A 6,987-nucleotide genomic window follows, 5' to 3' on the forward strand; every position below is an offset into this window, starting at 1 on the left:
TGTCTGGCTACCTGACAACTTTAAAATCCGACTTTTCCCAATCTGTTTTTAGTTCAGAAGCTAAATGAAAGCCATAAACCCCTATAAACCCGACATACATCATACACTATCCATCCTCAATTACAGTACAATTTAACAACAAAACTATTAGGACCATTGTACAGTAGTTTATCAATACTCCATTTCCATTTCTGGGAAACTAATGACTTTCGATACAAGGCAAGAAAGCACTCAACCAATATTAGCAGCCTATTTCTGGATAATGCCACTCAGTTTATGAAAAATGGCTGGTGTTACATATTCAACAACTGTTATCTCTGCTCGGGCCTTCGCAGGCCTTTAAGAAATCAAAGTAAATCTCTGCCAGGCTGCTGAAAGTCGAGCTGCATTTTGAAACACCATTTAATTTGGCGTGGTATTTTTAAGAAACGACCAATAATAATATTTAGCCCAGACGTAATCTTACAGCCTGTTAAGTCATTCTGAGGTGAGGTTAAGAATTGTGTTTTCAGGATTAGCAATTTTTCATCCAAAGGAGCTCCGGGTGTTTTATCAGCAAAGACTGGATAAGAGAGGAAGATGTGTTTCTTATTATTTTATGGGGGGACACCCATAACAACACTACTGATGAATGCAAGCTCTTGAGGAGAGGCAGCATGATGAGAATATACACCAATATAAATGCTTATTATACTATAGCACACACTGGGGGCAAGTAACTAAGTACATTTACTCAGGTACATGTACTTTACTTGAGTATTTCAGGTTTATACCACTTTACACTATTAAGGTAAATATACATTTTACATCATTACAGCTTTATTCACTTGCTACTTTGGAGACTCAGATTATTAAAAGTGCTTCATGACATTCAGTTGAATTCAGTCTATTTTATTTATAAAACCCAATATCACAATTCACAATTTGCCTCACAGGGCTCTACAGCATACGACATCCCTCTGTCCTTGGACCCTCACAGTGGATAAGGAAAAAACCCTTTTAACGGTGGAAAAAAAATGGTGGAAACATCAGGAAGAGCAATGGAGGAGGGATCCCTCCTCCAGCACCGACAGAGGCACAATAAATGTTGGGTGTACAAAACAAATCAACATAATAAACTAAGAGTAATGCATATGACAAAATGATACACAGCGAGAGATGTACAGCGACAACAATAAAAACAATAACATAATAATCATAATAGAAATAATCTATAGTAATAGTAGTATATGGTAGTAGCCTATGAATTTTATATGCATATATTAATACATGATAGTATATGTATGTCACAATATTAGTTATAAGGTTATAATAATGGTAGAGGTATGACTAATAATAATAGCAGTAATAGTAGGCATCAGGCAGGAACACGGCAGCAGCGCAACTACAACTCACAATCCAGGCGCAACTGCAATCCGTGGACACACAAGGGAGCCCAAAAGCTCAGGGGGAGAAGGCTGAGCCTGTAGCATTAATGGGACATGGATGTTTGCAAATGGAGAGAGAAGCTCAGTTATCACAGGAAGTCCGCCCGCACACTAGACCTATGTCAGCCTAACTAGGGGCTGGTCCAAGGCAAGCCTGAGCCAGCCCTAACTATCAGCTTTACCAAAGAGGAGAGTTTTAAGTCGACTCTTAAATGAGCATATTCATGGTTCAGAGTCCAAGCCAGGATTGCCTGCACATGGCTCTCAACATGGAGGTGGCTGAGCCGGTGGCGAGCAGTAGGCTGCTCTCATGCAATATTCGTACATTTTCCTACTTAAAGTAATGCACCAAAATTCATACAAATTCCACATAATGATGAGCCAGTAATTTGTGAATAACCCAGGTATTATGGAAGGCTGTGATCATGTGACTGATGTACTGAAGCGAGTAAAGAAGGAGGGTGGGTGCCATGCTTCCACAATGACACAATTTTGCCACTGAGGGTTGGGATGGCATTATCAGCAGCTGTATGAGTGCAGTGCAGAGCAGTGGCGATTAGCTAGCGAGTGGAATACACACACACAGGAACTCACTTGCACACGCAACTGGCACAACTACCACAACAAAAAACAGAGAGGCTCAGATGACAACAAATGCAGAGGGAGCATGACTTCATTCTCTGGCCAGGATGGCATTACTCCACTATATCTCTAGCAGTTTGTGCTATATTAATGTTCTTAATGTTGTATACAGCACCTTTAATACAGAATATTATCGTAATATATTATTATAGATGAGCTACCCCGCAGTATGTTAAGTAGAATTAGCCCCACCTTTACCTGCAACACTGAAAGTGATGCGTACACATAAATGCACCAACATATAATCCAGTTATAATACAATATTATGAATATATTATTCAGAAATAGACCATTCTGCATAATGAGCACTTTAACTTGCAGAATTTTCACTTGTAACAGATAGGGGTGGGAATCACTAGAAGATCCGATAAGCTGAGTATTGCGATAAAATATATTGGAATTTATTACATTTTTTCATATATAAATTACATCCCCAAAAGAAAACTTTGTCAACATCTGTTTTATTTAATAACACACCGGCACTAGGAACCCCTGAAAAACTTTTGATGTGGGCAGGTCGTCCACCAATCGGAAGATCAGTGGTTCGATCCCTGGCCCCTCCAGCCTACATGTCGAAGTATTCTTGAGCAAGATACTGAACCCCAAATTGCTCCCAATGGCTGTTCATCAGGAGTGTGTGAGTGTGTTCAAACTGAGTAGCAGGTGGCACCTTGTATGGTAGCCTCGGCCACCAGTGTGTGAATGTGTATGAATGGGTGAATGTGACTCGTAGTGTAAGTGCTTTGGGTGGTCGGATGACTAGAAGGGTGCTATACAAGTGCAGGTCCATTTACCATTCAACACAAACACAGTGGTGGGAAGTAAAATTTACTCAAGTGACGCACTTAAGTAAGATTTCAAGGTATTTTGGGGTAGCTAAGTACTTTGGTTTTTACAGTACATGATATACTTGTAGTCCTCTACATTTCAGATGAAAATATTTTTTACTCAAGTACATTTAACCAACAGCTATATTTACACATTAATTTGTAGATTTGAGGAAGAAATTTTCATTCCAAGCCTCTATCAGTTCATAAAATATAGTACTTTTTTTAGACATGAAACTGCTGAACAGTATGTAAAGTAGTTCACCTTGAATAGATACCACAACAACATGCTGCTTTCATGCAAATGCATCACTAATAACAATCAAACAATCAAAGATATGTAAAAGATCTGAATATGAGGCCAAACAATATTTGCCCGCTGCTACACACCTCTGTGCACATCTGACTCCCAGATAAGCATCAGCAGATCAAAGTGTGTGTTCCCAGGGATCCTCTGTACATTGCAAGTTGGCAGGGGAGGGAAGCCCATACTGCAGATTCACTGACTGTGTGGTAACTGTCAGAGCTTCCCCTTTCTGCGACCGTTTCACCAGACAGCTGCACCTAACTGATACTGTATCAGCCCGCAGATCATAGCTTTGTATGGGTCTCACACACACACACACACACACACACACACACTACTGACAATACAGCGTTGCACAAGCGGTGAGTATGGAAGACTTGACTGCCCACAAAAACCTCTTTCCTAGCTTGTCTCTCTAAATTTTTCATTTTAGAAGGGATTAGGTGGATGTTTGGTGGTGGTGCTGATGGAGGAGAATAAGAAAGAAAAAGCCCTTCCATCTATTCACTCATCTTTGTTTCTGGCTCTCCCCCTGGCCTTGATATGATATGCAAACAACCATGTTACTGCAAAGGTCAGTGATTACATTGATTGAATGGAGATGACAGGTAGCATCTGGCCTACCTGTGGATAGAAATCCCATGCTGGGCTGTGGCGAGCGCACACACACACACACACACACACACACACACACACACACAGTCCAAACTTTCCACTCAGGATTATCTGCCATTGAACTGCCATCTTAGCCCCTCTGCCGGTGTCAAGATGATTGACACAAGGCACATCCTCTTCACCTTAGGTGGAAGAGAGGTGCTCAAAGCTGCCTGACCGACGAAAGGTAACAGAAGTCTAATAATGAGAGGCAAATGGAAGTCTCTCCAGGAATGGCTAATCTTAACGGACAGAGGCAGGAGCATGCGGAGAATAACCTTTCACAATAAAAGAGGGATTACCGAGACACTTCAGCGGCGGAGGAAAAACCATTGCACGCACAAATAAACAGCCCGAGTGCACTAAGAGCATGCGGGACGCAATTTAATCAAGGGACACTGGTGTGTGTATTAGTTTAAGGAAAATAAACTAATCCTACAACAGCTACAAATTGTTCAATTATAATGAGGACATGGCTCTTCACAAACCATCACTTTCCTTCCATCATTTTTACTTCGCCATTATGCACCTGTGTGTTGCCTGAATAGACCCACAGGCCTATCTCATTCCCGCACAAAGTGGCATCTGTTAATCCAAAATGTAGCAGCCTGGAGCGTAGGAATGGGCCCAAATATCTAGACTTGAGTACCTCACAGACTTCAAGTCTGCTGCAGCTACCACAATCTCATAACATACCCAAATGTAACTGCACTTCTGTCCTCTACTATCACACCAACTCAGGACTCATTGATATTTAGTTTCTAAGCTCGCAGCAGAGTGGTGGAAGTAACATTTATTCATGTACTGCACTGAAGCATATCATCCAGGTACTTGTATTTTACATGAGAATTTAAGATTAAGATTTCACATAAAAGACAGACTATAGCAATCTTATATTATAATGGAGGTGGTCACTGCTAGCTGCAGTTGTCTCAAATAACAGACACATGACTAAATATTGCTGCCTTCTGAATGCACTGTATTGTGTATTTTGTGTTGCTGTTGATGTTGTTGTCCTGTCCGTGTTGGATGCAGTTATTTGACCCTGTCTTGGCTAGGTCTCACTTGTTAAAGAGGTTTTAATCTCAGTGTGACTTCCTAGTTATTAAAGATATACTATGCAGGGACAAAAGCAATGTAGAGATTAATACAGAAATAATCCAATTAGCACTTATACCCAACCAGAAGTGTGTGGTGACATGGTTTGCTATAGAGACTCTGTCCTCTGCCTGTATTTTCTGATTTTCCATGTCCCCCTACAGAGCTCAGGTGAGGTCACAGCTTTATAAAAAGGCAGCAACCAGGTGACAGACTGTAAACAGCAGGCATCAAAAGACACAGTGCTGAAAAAACGATATATAGCCAGGTGAAATACACAGTGCGAGTGAATCTGGGGCTGGCTTTTATATTAAATTTGGCTGGCTTGCATGTTCACAAACGCTAAGCTCCACTCCTTCATTGTAAACCTTTAAATAAAGGTTATAGTGTATAAAATACAACACAAGCATGCAAAGATTAAACCAGTGTTTCCTTATCGTTTTTGCTTGTAACCTCTTGCAAAAACTGTTTTGTGAGCATCTCCACTAAAGCATCATGATGTCTCCTCTAAATGTCATTTAACTCTTTGAAACCTGGAGCTACATCACTTTTCTTGTGCTGCTTTCAGATGCCTTTCAGAAGTCTTCAAACCTTTGGACCCTGAGCAAATTGTGATTTCTTTCAAAAACATGGGGAAAATGGCAATGAGCAACTTGGTAAGAAATGTCCCACACATTTAAACAAGAAAATTGGAGAATTATTTAAAAACAAAAACTTAGGAAAAAGAAAAAAGCTAAAGAAAACTATATTCAGAGTTATTATAACATTTTAAAATTATGTTGGATAATAATTTTAATTTTTAAGCAGGTAGTTTTCTTGTTTGTATGTTTTGACTTTTCTTTTCTTTTTAAATATTCTCTTTACTAATTCATTGCAATTTTGGGGGGTAATTTCTTCTTACTCGCTGCCTTTGCCCCATGTTTTCAAAAGAAATCAAGCCAATTTACTCAGGTTTTAAAGGGTTAAACCCCTCAAGGCTCAGAGAGTTATTAAAAAAAATTCCAAAGGAAAAAAAACTGATACAAATGTGTGAAACTGAACACCCTCTTCTCTCTCATTAATCATTTTAAGACCTCTCAGATTTATCTGGTGACCCTCTGGAGGGGTCCGACCCCTAGTTTGAATGCCACTCGACTAAACTACCAAACTGTAAATAAATTAGATAAAATTCCACCTCAAGTACTCACAGCAATTAATTGTTACTGACACTGACTTACAAACACAACAGTATTAACAATCCAATAACATCACATCAGTCACAGGGAACATTTTACTCCAGAATAAGTACTAGGATCAATCTATAAGTGCATTTAGCTGATAATACTTCTGCACATTTTACTCAAGATATTAAATGCAGGACTTTTTTAATGGAGCATTTTTATATTGTGGCATGGGTATTTTTATTTGAAGAAGTACTTCACCCACAAAATGACCATTTGTATATGAATTATTGATGCCATATTACCTTGAATTCATCAAGAAAACTTTTTCTCGCATGTCTCCACAGAAAATGTCAAACATTGAGTTATTAATTGACTGGGAATCACGTTTAATGACAGCAAAACTATATCAAAATTTCATTTTGCAAACTCTCACACAACTCCTGATATAATCCAAGTCTCATTTATACAGGCATATGCTTAGTACCTGGTAACCTCATGCATTTCACTACAATAACCTTGGAGTCTGGCTTTGCAGAGAACATGGATAAGTTTCAATTTCAGTATTACACAGTAAGGTTTTAGCAAAAATGCTTGTGTATGGGAAGTGCTGAGCATGACTGGATAAATGAGACTTAGATTATACTGCACGAGTTGTGTGAGAGTTTTTTGCTGTTGTTGAAAGGTTCCCTAATCAATCAGTTACTCAACTTCTTTGCAGTTTTCCATGGAGACATGACAAATTTAAGTTAACACAGCCTGACTAAGTGATTTACAAATGCTCATTTTGTGGGTGAAGTGCTCCTTTAAGTGAAGATTCTCCTTCCACCCCTGACAGCAGGCCCCCTTATGTTTCTTAACTTGTTAAGTAA

Source organism: Epinephelus lanceolatus, chromosome 3 (assembly GCF_041903045.1).
Source record: "Epinephelus lanceolatus isolate andai-2023 chromosome 3, ASM4190304v1, whole genome shotgun sequence".
Classification (NCBI taxonomy): domain Eukaryota; kingdom Metazoa; phylum Chordata; class Actinopteri; order Perciformes; family Serranidae; genus Epinephelus; species Epinephelus lanceolatus.